We start from the raw sequence: 13,295 nt of genomic DNA, 5'->3' as shown, positions 1-13,295 counted from the left end.
TCCTAGTGCTGTAGTCGCCTATTTCTTGCATCTTCTTCGCTGCTACAGAGGAGATGAACTGCGAGAGAAAGGAGAAAGACGACGGGTTGTGTTCGCTCTAATCGGACGGGCTAGGTGATCCTAATCAAACGGCTGGATAGGCGGTGATCTTTGCAGCCACCATGAAATATTTACGCACTGTGAGAGGATGAGTAACTGCCTGGAGCAAAACATGGAAATAATAGCCATCAAATTGAACTAGTACGTAATAATTTTGTAGAACCTGTTACATAAGAATAGAGTATCATAGTATAGTGCATTAAGGGCATCTCCAATAACAAGCCGCAAATTTCCTTCTGCATCTGTCTGCTTTCCTCTGCCACAGTCACTTCATCAAAATATCGTCATTATTGCCTTTCACTTGCACAACTAAATGATATTAAAATAATAATAGTGCAAGAGTGTGGTGGACTAAGCTGGAATCTGCAACATTTTATTCAGAGGGGAAGACAAAATAATATGGGTTCTTTGTTAGATCAACAATAATGTATATGAAAGTCACTCAACATTTTTATCGTAGTACTCCCCTATGTACGACTCAACAAAAGAAAAAGAAAAGAAAATCAGAAAACATACTGAAATATTTTTGGAGTTTTCAGTTTTTTTGAAGGAAGCAAATTAAAGAAAGAAAAACAAAAAACGAGAAAACTATTTACACGGGAAAGCTCCCAACAAGCAAAATAAGAATTGAGAACTCTTTTTGGATGTTTTTTAATGCTACAACTAAATTAAACTAGCAAGAAAAACCGAAAATAAGTAAGAAATATTTTTGGATTTTCTTAGAGTTTTTCAAACACAAAAGAAGAAAACAGGAAAATAAATCTAGCATGGATAATACAATGAAAAAGTATGGACACCGACAACTGGAATGAAATGTGTGAGCATGAATATAATGCCGGTGGTAATACGTACTCCCCCAAGCTTAGGCTTTTGGCCTAGCTTGGTAATCACCATCCGCGACCTGGATAATAATCTGAGTGATAGCTCATGGAGGCTCTTGGTGGAGCCTCCTCAGCCCGCCGAGCAGCGTCGACCTCCGCATTGTACGAGCGGGCCTCGCTCTCAAGATCGTAATATCTTCTTTTACTATAATAATCAAAGAGAGTATGTGCAGGCAAAATAATAGGTACATGAGCGGGCCTGCGCGAGTCCTCGCACATCAGACGCCTAATATCCAGAGCGTCATGCCATCAAGATCTGTCATCATCAATGTGCATGATGAAGCACCGCTCCACCAAAGACGTCGTCCACTGGTCCCTAGAGCCCGCGTACACCTCCAAGAAAGACGCCCCCAAGGGGGAAACGACACAAATGCGTCGTTGTCTTCTGATCTATCGATCTAGGGTTTCTCCCGGAGGTAGCAGATCATAGTCTAGAACTTCTTCACGGCAGTGCCTTCAAGAAGGGAACGACACCGTAGAGTGCCGCCACCATCGGCTTTGGCATCTAGCTAAGAGCAGGTTTTCACCCAGATCTGTTCGAAGAACTCGATCCGCTTCTTGTGCATGGACCGCCGCCTTCTCTATCGAAGACTAGACCAAGGGTCCAGCCGTCGCCGTCAGATCCATGTAGCCAGCACTAGGAGATGATTACAATCTCCCTGTACCGGAGCTAGCATGAACCAAAATAGATCGAGTCGGAGACAATGATGCCCCTGGATCTCCGGCAGACCAGCGAGCCGCCAGCCCCACCATGTCCAGATCGCCGGCAACGCCGAGCCGCCACCACCCCCCGCGCCATCCACGCACAGGGGCCACCGCCGCCTACACACGTCGGGGCGCCGCCGCGAGCCCAGCGCACGCCACCGCCTCCCGAAGCCCGTTGTCGCGCGCTCCAAGCCCCGCCACCGCTCGCTGAGTTCTGCCACCTCGCGCCCGACCACGAGCGCCGCAGGACACCGCCGCCTGCCGCCTAGATCCGCCACCCGCGGAGGAAGGGGAGTCGGGAAAGGAACCCCCCCCCCCCGCCGCCGTCTTCCACTTTGGTTGCACCCAAGCCACAAGAGCCGCTGATGCTGTATCTGGCAGCGACTAATCAGGTGATTAGTGCAGCATTGGTGGCACGACAGGAAGTGGAGGAAACAGCAACCTCGACAGACATCCCGCCAAGAGCAGAAAGAGAGGGTAGCCCGGCAAGGTTAGATATGGATCATGACAAGGAGAAGCACGGCAGCAAAGGCAACCCCAAGGACGCGGCAAGGAAGAAAGTGGTGCAGCACCCAGTATACTTTATCAGTTCCCTATTGCAGGGGGCTAGATCCAGGTATTCTGGTGTGCAAAAATTGATTTTTGGCCTCGTCATGGCCTCAAGGAAGCTATGCCACTACTTCCAAGCCCATGAGGTCACGGTTGTCACATGCTTTCCATTGCAAAGGATACTCCGGAATCCAGAGGCTACTGGCAGGATAGTGGAATGGGCTCTAGAGTTATCTAGCTTTGGCCTGAAGTTTGAAAGCACGTCAACAATTTAGAGCAGGGCATTGGCAGAGTTTATTGCGGAATGGACGCCAAGGAATCACCCCAAGAATGGATCATGTATTTTGGTGGCGACTTCTCCCTCCAAGGTGTAGGGGCTGGCGTGCTTCTCGTCGCTCCCACTGGGGAGCACCTGAAGTACGTCGTCCAGATGCATTTTCCCGGGAGGAGGCGACCAACAATACAACAGAGTACGAAGGGCTCCTTGCCGGGCTAAGGATTGTCATGGAATTGGAAATTAAGAAGTTGATCATTCGAGGATATTCACAACTTGTAGTTAGACAAGTCAAGTAGGATTACCAAAGTCCATTGATGGAGGCATATGTCGAGGAAGTGAGAAGATTGGAGGAGCGTTTTGACGGATTGAAAATAGAGCACATGCCCTGTGCGGAAAACAGCATTGCTGATCATCTGTCAAAGTGCATTGCGCAGAAGCTACCTGTGGAACCAGGAACTTTTGTTCTCCATCTTACTCAGCCCTCCGTATCCCCAACGACAATGGCCAGAAAGAGGAGGAAATTGGACTCCGGTAAGCCTCTCCCGGTAGAACCCCTTGGGGTTCCTGGCTGGGACCTTGCTGGAAACAACTCCCCTTCGATTGTCGGGCTACACCTTTCTGCCAGGTCACTAGACCCTGCGGTCGAGGGATGCGCCCCCACGAATGGGGAGGATCCGCTAGTCCTCATTACCGAGCCTCAGGCTCCAACTTGGGTACGACACATAGTCCATTTCCTCCAAACTGGAGAACTTCCCGAAGAGCAAGAAGAAGAGAAAAGAGTAGCCCGGAAGGCCAGTATGTATCAGTTTGTCAATGACACTTTGTACAGAAGAAGGCCCAATGGTGTGAAATTGAAGTGCATTTGCCGGGAAGAAGGAAAGGAACTGCGGGCAGAAATACACAAAGGAATGTGCAGCTCTCACATTGGATCAAGGGCTTTAGTTGGGAAAGCATTCCGGAAAGGATTCTATTGGCCCACTACCCTCCAACATGCGGTTGAGCTATTCACCAAGTGTGAAGCCTGCTAGTTCCATTCCAAGAATATCCATCTACCTACCCAAGCACTTCAGACAATCCCTTTGTCATGGCCGTTTTCGGTCTGGAGGCTCGATATCCTCGGCCCTTTCCCCTGAGCTGTCGGAGGCTTTGAATTCTTGTTCGTTGCAATCGAAAAGTTTACAAGGTGGCTGGAAGTAGCTGTCGTGAGAAAGGTGATCACTACTGGAATCCAGTTATTTCTCGTCTGCCAGTTCTTTGCCATCAGCCAACTGACGGCAAAGAGGCTCTTTCCCGTCCGCTTCCACAAAGTGGGCGACAAATAAAGGGCTGATGGCAAAAACGCTATTTGCCGCTAGTTGTTTCTTTGCCGTCAGCCAGCTGACGGCAAAGAGCTGGAAGGCAGACGACAAAGGGCCAGGTGGGCCCCATAGGGCACGACGTGGCTAGGTCAGGTTCTTTGTCGTCCGCCAGCGGACGACAAAGAGGAGACATAGGCCAGCCCTAAACGGCCACCCTCTTTGTCATCTGCTAGCAGACGGCAAAGAACGCCCACTTAACGGGCCAAGCCGTCTCCCCTCTCTCTCTTTCTCTGTCTCCCTCCCGCGCGCCCGCCTCTCTCCTTCCCCGCAGCTACCGCCGCCACTGTAGCCGCCGCCAGCCAGCCCCGCCCCCCGGACCCAGCCCCCGCCGCCGTCCAGCCCTCCTCCCCCCCGCCGCGAAGAGGAACCCCACCGTGCCCTTCACCGGAGAGGCTAGCGCCGGGACGCCCCGGTGCTGGACCCCTCCCCGCGGCCCTGCGCCGCCCTGCTGCCGCCCTCCTCCCCGTGGCCCCTGCGCCGCCCCCCGACCGGCCGACCTGGCCCTCCACCGGCGACCCCCTGCATGTTTGTTCTCCCCCTTTTAGTTTCTTTTAGTTTAGTTTCTATTTTAGTTTTAGTTTTAGTTTTAGTTTTATTTTCAGTTTAGTTTTAGTTTATTTTAGATTAGTTTTAGTTTTAGTTTAGAAGAAGAAGAGGAGTAGAAGGAGGAGGAGGAGGGAGGAAGAAGAGAAGAAGAAGAAGAAGAAGAAGAAGACCCTAAATAGCAAGTATCGTTGGTGCGAGATACTTGCTATTTAGGGTTAATTAGGGGGTTAATTATGGGGTTCCTCGGTGTCGATGGTACCCTAAATAGTAAGTATCATCAGTGCGAGGTACATGTGGCCGTCGGTGTCGAATACTACATCCACGTCCCACAAGTGACACAGGGGTCCTGTGTCCAGCAGCAACAGTTCTCGGCGTCGATGGCGGTCGAACACCATTGCAAATTTGTCTGGCAGCCTCACAGATGATGATTGAAAGCTAAGTGTTGAAACTTGAAACACCCAAACTAACTCAAGTCGGTTTGGTTGTTTGAAAATTTCAAAACTTGGCTTTAATCCTCATCGTAGAGGCTGCCAGACAAATTTGCCAAGGTGTTCGACCGTCATCGGCCACCAGAACTATTGTTGCGGGACGCCGGGTGCTACGTCTTGAGCTTGCGTTGGTTTTCCTTGAAGAGGAAAGGGTGATGCAGTAATAGTAGCGTAAGTATTTCCCTCAGTTTTTGAGAACCAAGGTATCAATCCAGTAGGAGGCTCCTCAAAAGTCCCACGCACCTACACGAACAAACAAAGAACTCGCAACCAACGCAATAAAGGGGTTGTCAATCCCTTCACGGCCATTTGCGAAAGTGAGATCTGATAGAGATAGTATGATAAGATAAATATATTTTTGGTATTTTATAATATAGATTGGAAAAGCAAAGATGCAAATAAAAGTAGATTGAAAGCTTATATGATAAAAGATAGACCCGGGGGCCATAGGTTTCACTAGTGGCTTCTCCCAAGATAGCATAAGTACTACAGTGGGTGAACAAATTACTGTCGAGCAATGGATAGAAAAGCGAATAATTATGAGATTATCTAGGCATGATCATGTATATAGGCATCACGTCCGTGACAAGTAGACCGACTCCTGCCTGCATCTACTACTATTACTCCACACATCGACCGCTATCCAGCATGCATCTAGAGTATTAAGTTCATAAGAACAGAGTAGCGCATTAAGAAAGATGACATGATGTAGAGGGATAAACTCAAGCAATATGATATAAACCCCATCTTTTTATCCTCGATGGGACCAATACAATACGTGCCTTGCAACCCCTGCTGTCACTGGGTAAGGACACCGCAAGATTGAACCCAAAGCTAAGCACTTCTCCCATTGCAAGAAAGATCAATCTAGTAGGCCAGACCAAACTGATAATTCGAAGAGACTTGCAAAGATAACTCAATCATACATAAAAGAATTCAGAGAAGATTCAAATATTTCTCATAGATAAACTTGATCATAAACCCACAATTCATCGGATCTCGACAAACACAACACAAAAAGTGTTACATCAAATAGATCTCCACAAGAGAGGGGGAGAACATGGTATTGAGATCCAAAAAGAGAGAAGAAGCCATCTAGCTAATAACTATGGACCCGAAGGTCTATGGTAAACTACTCATAACTCATCGGAGGGGCTATGGTGTTGATATAGAAGCCCTCCATGGTCGATTCACCCTCCGGCGGAGCACCGGCGAAGGCTCCAAGATGGGATCTCGCGGATACAGAAGGTTACGGCGGTGGAATTTGTTTTCTGTTGGCTCCCTAGATGTTTTCGGGGTACGTGGGTATATATAGGAGGAAGAAGTAGGTCGGTGTCCGCCCGAGGGGCCCACGAGACAGGGGGCGCCTTGTAGGGGTGGGCGCGCCTTCCTATCTCGTGGCTGCCTCGGCTGCTTCTTGGCTTGCACTCCAAGTCTTCTGGATCACGTTCGTTCCATAAATCACGCTCCCGAAGGTTTCATTCCGTTACGACTCCGTTTGATATTCCTTTTCTTTGAAGTACTGAAATAGGCAAAAAGAACAGCAATACGGGCTGGGCCTCCGGTTAGTAGGTTAGTCCCAAAAATGATATAAATGTGTAAAATAAAGCCCATAAACATCCAAAAGGGGTAATATAATAGCATGGAACAATCGAAAATTATAGATACGTTGGAGACGTATCAAGCATCCCAAGCTTAATTCCTGCTTGTCCTCGAGTAGGTAAATGATAAAAACAGAATTTTTGATGTGGAATGCTACCTAGCACAATTCTCAATGTAATTTTCTTTATTGTGGCATGAATGTTCAGATCCAAATGATTCAAAATAAAAGTTCATATTGAGAAAAGAAATAGTAATACTTCAAGCATACTAATCAAAGCAATCATGTCTTCTCAAAATAACATGGCTAAAGAAAGTTCATCCCTACAAAATCATATAGTTAGGTTATGCTTCATTTTTGTCACACAAAAATGTTCCCAAATTCTACACCCCCGATGACAAGCCAAGCAATTGTTTCGTACTTGAATAATCTCAAACTTTTTCAACTTTCACGCAATACATGAGCGTGAGCCATGGATGTAGCACTATGGGTGGAATAGAATATGATGATGGGGATTGTGTGGAGAAGACAAAAAGGGAGAAAGTCTCACATTGACGAGGATAATCAACGGGCTATGGAGATGCCCATCAATTGATGTCAACATGAGGAGTAGGGATTGCCATGCAACGGATGCACTAGAGCTATAAATGAATGAAAGCTCAACAAAAGAAAACTAGTGGGTGTGCATCCAACTCGCTTGCTCACGAAGACCTAGGGCATTTGAGGAAGCCCATCGTAGGAATATACAAGCCAAGTTCTATAATTAAAAATTCCCACTAGTATATGAAAGTGACAACATGAGACTCACTATATGAAAAACATGGTGCTACTTTGAAGCACAATATATGAGACTCGCTATATGAAGAACATGGTGCTACTTTGAAGCACAAGTGTGGAAAAAAAGATAGTAACATTGCCCCTTTTTATTTATTTTCTTTTTCTTTTTTTCTTTTTTTGGAGATTCTTTGGCCTTTTCTTTTTTTTGCCTTTTTTCTTGGGACAATGCTCTAATAATGATGATCATCACACTTTTATTGATTACAACACATGAATTACAACTCGAAACTAGAACAAGATATGACTCTATATGAATGCCTCCGACGGTGTACCGGGATGGTGCAATGAATCAAGAGTGACATGTATAAAAAATTATGCATGGTGGCTTTGCCACAAATACGATGTCAACTACATGATCATGCAATGGCAATATGACAAAAGTAATGTATGTCATGATGATAAACGGAATGGTGGAAAGTTGAATGGCAATATATCTCGGAATGGCTATGGAAATGCCATAATAGGTAGGTATGGTGGTTGTTTTGAGGAAGATATAAGGAGGTTTATGTGTGATAGAGTGTATCATATCACGGGGTTTGGATGCACCGACGAAGTTTGCACCAACTCTCAAGGTGAGAAAGGGCAATGCACGGTACCGAAGAGGCTAGCAATGATGGAAAGGTAAAAGTGCGTATAATCCATGGACTCAACATTAGTCAAAAGAACTCATATACTTATTGCGAAAATTTAGAAGTCATCAAAAACCAAGCACTACACGCATGCTCCTAGAGGGATAGATTGGTAGGACAAGACCATCGCTCGTCCCCGACCGCCACTCATAAGGATGCACAATCCAAGGACACTTCATGTTTCAAATTTGTTACACAACTTTAAGCATACGTGCATGCTACGGGACTTGCTAAATTCAACACAAGCATTCTTTAAATTCATAATCACCCAACTAGCATGACTTTAATATCACTACCTCCATATCTCAAAACAATTATCAAGTATCAAATTGATCATAGCATCCAATTCACTTCATATGATAGTTTTTATTATACCCAACTTGGATGCCTACCATTCTAGGACCAATTTTATAACCATAGCAAATACCATGCTGTTATAAAAGACTCTCAAAATAATATAAGTGAAGCACGAGAGACTAGCAATTTCTACAAAATTAAGCCACCGCCGTGCTCTAAAAGATATAAGTGAAGCACTAGAGCAAAAACTATCTAGCTCAAAAGATATAAGTGAAGCACATAGAGTATTCCAATAAATTTCAATCAATTAGGCTTCTCCCAAAAGGTGTGTACAGCAAGGATGATTGTGGAAAACTAAAAAGAAAATACTAATATCATACACGACGCTCCAAGCAAAACACATATCATGTGGCGAATAAAAATATAGCCCAAGTAAAGTTACCAATGAACGAAGACGAAAGAGGGATGCCTTCCCGGGGCATCCCCAAGCTTAGGCTATTGGCTATTCTTGAATATCCTGGGGTGCCATGGGCATCCCCAAGCTTAGGCTTTTGCCACTCCTTATTCCATAGTCCATCAAATCTTTACCCAAAACTTGAAAACTTCACAACACAAAACTCAACAGGAAATCCCATAAGCTCCGTTAGTGAAAGAAAACAAAACCACCACATAAGGTACTGTAATTAACTCATTCTTTATTTATATTGGTGTTAAACCTACTGTATTTCAAGTTCTCTATGGTTCATACCACTTAATACTATCCATAGATGCATCAAAATAAGCAAACAACACACGAAAAACAAAATTTGTCAAAAACAGAACAGTCTGTAGCAATCTGTAACTAACGCAAACTTCTGGAACTCTAAAAGTCCTACCAAAATAGGAAGTCCTTGAAAATTTGTCTATTGATCAGCAGCAAAAAGAATCAACGCAAAAGCACGTTTTTGTGATTTAACAAAACTAATTTCGTGCACGCAAAGTTTCTGTTTTTCAGCAGAATCAAATTAACTATCACCATAGGTTATCCTATAGGTTCTACTTGGCACAAACACTGATTAAAACAAAAAACACATCTAAACATAAGGTAGATGAAAAATTTATTACTAAACAGAAACAAAAACAAAAAACATAAATAAAATTGAGTTGCCTCCCAACTAGCGCTATCGTTTAACACCCCTACCTGGCATAAAAGCGAAGATAGATCTAAGTAGTGTCATAATAATAAGATAGATCTTGAAAATTCATCTCATATTCTCTATGTTCAGCAGCAAGTTTTCTTGGAGGCAAGCAAAAGTAATCAAAAGTGCTAAATTTAGCGGGACAAAAGTCCCCAAGATCAATCACAGGAGGAACGGGTTCCTCCTTTGGCCCTTCATAATGCACAACTAATTCATCACTATAAGCATTCTTTTGGCAAAATTTCATGAGCCTATACTCAAGGGAGTATCCTAGCTCATTATTTTGAAGAGCAAAATCATTATTAAGTTCGGAAATTCTATCAACTAGGACATTGGTAGGAACCTTTTTTCTAAGGTTTTCATTGAAAGCAACATAGTCCGAAGATTGAAAACGCCTAATTTCCTCTTGATCAAAGAGGATCGCCTCTATGGGAGGACGACCGGCGTCCACCCTATAGTGCGCAAAGATTTCTTTGGCCTCTCTTATTATAAATCTAAACTCATGAGCCAAAAAGATAGTAACAACGCACTTAACAGAAGAATGCTCAATATTAGAAAATTCTAGGAAAATTCTTTGTATGCAAGGATGCATATGCATAAATTGTCTTTCAAGTTTAACTACAAGCATAGTGATAGCATCTGCAAGACTACTAGTTCTATGAAGAATAGAACCACCCATGGAAGGTAAAGCACCGGCACAAGTAAAGAAATCTTGAATAACACCTTTTCCAATAACGTTACCACTACCGATTCGAAACTTTTTAGTATGCCAGATAGGGGGTTCTTCAGCCGGAGCCTCAGAATTTTCCATGTTATCATTAGTGTCCACATCGACGATAATCTCCCTAATTTTAGACATAACGGCAAACAAAAGTGAGGAAGAATAAGAAGGCTAATGAAGGAGAGAGCGGGCGAATAAAATGGCAAAGGTGAAGTGGGGGAGAGGAAAACAAGAGGCAAATGGCAAATAATGTAAATGCGAGGGAGATGAGTTTGTGATGGGTACTTGCTATGTCTTGACTTGAGTGAAGACCTCCCCGACAACGGTGCCAGAAATCCTTCTTGCTACGTCTTGATCTTGCGTTGGTTTTCCTTGAAGAGGAAAGGGTGATGCAGCAATAGTAGCGTAAGTATTTCCCTTAGTTTTTGAGAACCAAGGTATCAATCCAGTAGGAGGCTCCTCAAAAGTCCCACGCACCTACACAAACAAACAAAGAACTCGCAACCAACGCAATAAAGGGGTTGTCAATCCCTTCACGGCCACTTGCAAAAGTGAGATCTAATAGAGATAGTATGATAAGATAAATATATTTTTGGTATTTTATAATATAGATTGGAAAAGCAAAGATGCAAATAAAAGTAGATTGAAAGCTTATATGATAAAAGATAGACCCGGGGGCCATAGGTTTCACTAGTGGCTTCTCCCAAGATAGCATAAGTACTACAGTGGGTGAACAAATTACTGTCGAGCAATGGATAGAAAAGTGAATAATTATGAGATTATCTAGGCATGATCATGTATATAGGCATCACGTCCGTGACAAGTAGACCGACTCCTGCCTGCATCTACTACTATTACTCCACACATCGACCGCTATCCAGCATGCATCTAGAGTATTTCATTGGATCTCGACAAACACACCGCAAAAAGAGTTACATCAAATAGATGTCCACAAGAGAGGGGGAGAACATGGTATTGAGATCCAAAAAGAGAGAAGAAGCCATCTAGCTAATAACTGTGGACCCGAAGGTCTGTGGTAAACTACTCACAACTCACCGGAGGGGCTATGGTGTTGATGTAGAAGCCCTCCATGGTCGATTCCCCCTCCGGCGGAGCGCCGGCGAAGGCTCCAAGATGGGATCTTGTGGATACAGAAGGTTACGGCGGTGGAAATTGTTTTTCGTTGGCTCCCTGGATGTTTTCGGGGTACGTGGGTATATATAGGAGGAAGAAGTAGGTCGGTGGCCGCCCGAGGGGCCCACGAGATAGGGGCGCGCCCTGTAAGGGTGGGCGCGCCCTCCTATCTCGTGGTCGCCTCGGCTGCTTCTTGGCTTGCACTCCAAGTCCTCTGGATCATGTTCGTTCCAAAATCACGCTCCCGAAGGTTTCATTCCGTTTGGACTCCGTTTGATATTCCTTTTCTCCGAAATACTGAAATAAGCACACACAAAATAGCAATACGGGCTGGGCCTCCGGTTAGTAGGTTAGTCCCAAAAATGATATAAAAGTGTAAAATAAAGCCCATAAACATCCAAAAGGGGTAATATAATAGCATGGAACAATAAAAAATTATAGATACGTTGGAGACGTATCACCGGGCTCCGGCTTCACTTGTGGGATGTGGATGTAGTGTTCAACACCGACGGCCTCATGTACCTTGCACCCATGGTAGTTGCTATTTAGTTTACCCGGGGACGAGCGGGTTAGAGGTTTCCTCGGTGTCGATGGTACCGTAAATAGCAAGTATCATCAGTGCGAGGTACATGTGGCCGTCGGTGTCAAATACTTGCTACGTTACTCATCTTTCGATTTAAATATGCAGTTATTTCATCGTTGCGAGGGTCTAGTGTTCGACGAGCTCCGCCCCTGCATTCGTTGGTGAGCACAAATGACATCTCCTCCTCCCCCTTCATTTGCTCTGTTCCGGTCTTTGTGCCGATGAAACTTGCTAGCTATAGGTGTCAATCATCAGTATGCGTAACCACTATGCATCTCCCATTCGAAAGGGTTACATCTATAAATATGCATGCATTTGCATATTTATAATCGTGATTCTTTCGAATTGTCCAACGTTATCCATGGACAGCCCGAGTATGTGTAGATTGGGTTCGTTTTCCTATATGCTCAGCTCCGGATCCGATGCAGAATTTCGTCAGTGCCTCCCTGTTGTTCTCCGGATACACATCCTCTCTGCTTATTGCCAAGAAGTGTATCAGGAGAACAGCGGGGAGGTGCTGCCGAAATTTTGCGTCGGATCCGGAGAAGAGCATGGGAAAACGAACCCGATCTACACATACTCGGGTGGGATTAGGACCTATCCTTACCTATTAGCGTGTAGGTTGCATGGAGGTAATAAAACTAACAAACTCCATTAACTGATGGATATGGTTTGCCTAATTATGTATATATTTCTTGTGTGTCCAGTAGGAAGTCAATATGAGTGATTGTGTGTGGATGTACACCGCTTACACTAGTCAGTGTGTTTGGATAGAGGAATGGTTAACAAAAACTAAGGGGTTTGTTAGAGCCGCATTTGCAAATGGCCAGAAATTTAGCTGGTGCCCCTGTGTCCGATGCGACAACTATAATCAAAGGGACGAGCTTCAAATGAGTAAACACCTGCAGAAGTTTGGTTTTACGTCTAGTTACACGGTCTGGACATTACATGGTGAGTCTGCCCAACGTGCCAGAGCCGAGGTGGTTCGTCCTCGCACCGACGGGCATGGTACCGGGACCGCAGACATGGTGCAAGACTTTGACGATGCTCGGGACTCAGACGAGGAGATGGAGGAATCTGCAAAGGCCTTCACTGAAATGTTGGAGTCCTCAAAACGTCCTATCCACGAGAACACTGAGCTTTGTCAGTTGGATGCCATCTCACAAATAATGGCTTTGAAGGCTCGATTCAACTTGGGCAGAGAATACTAACGCGATGATGACAGTTTTCGGACAATTTCTACCCAAAGGCCATGTGCTACCTCCAAACCTGTACCAGTCAGACAAAATCCTCAGTGGTCTTAAGATGCCCTATGAGAAGATACATGCCTGTGAGAAAGGATGTGTCTTATTTAGGCTTCAGTATGAGGACTTGAACTATTGCCCCATTTGCAATTCTTCCAGGTATGTTGTG

This window comes from Triticum aestivum, chromosome 5B (genome assembly GCF_018294505.1).
Source record: "Triticum aestivum cultivar Chinese Spring chromosome 5B, IWGSC CS RefSeq v2.1, whole genome shotgun sequence".
Lineage (NCBI taxonomy): Eukaryota > Viridiplantae > Streptophyta > Magnoliopsida > Poales > Poaceae > Triticum > Triticum aestivum.
Note: the sequence above shows the minus strand (reverse complement) of the source record.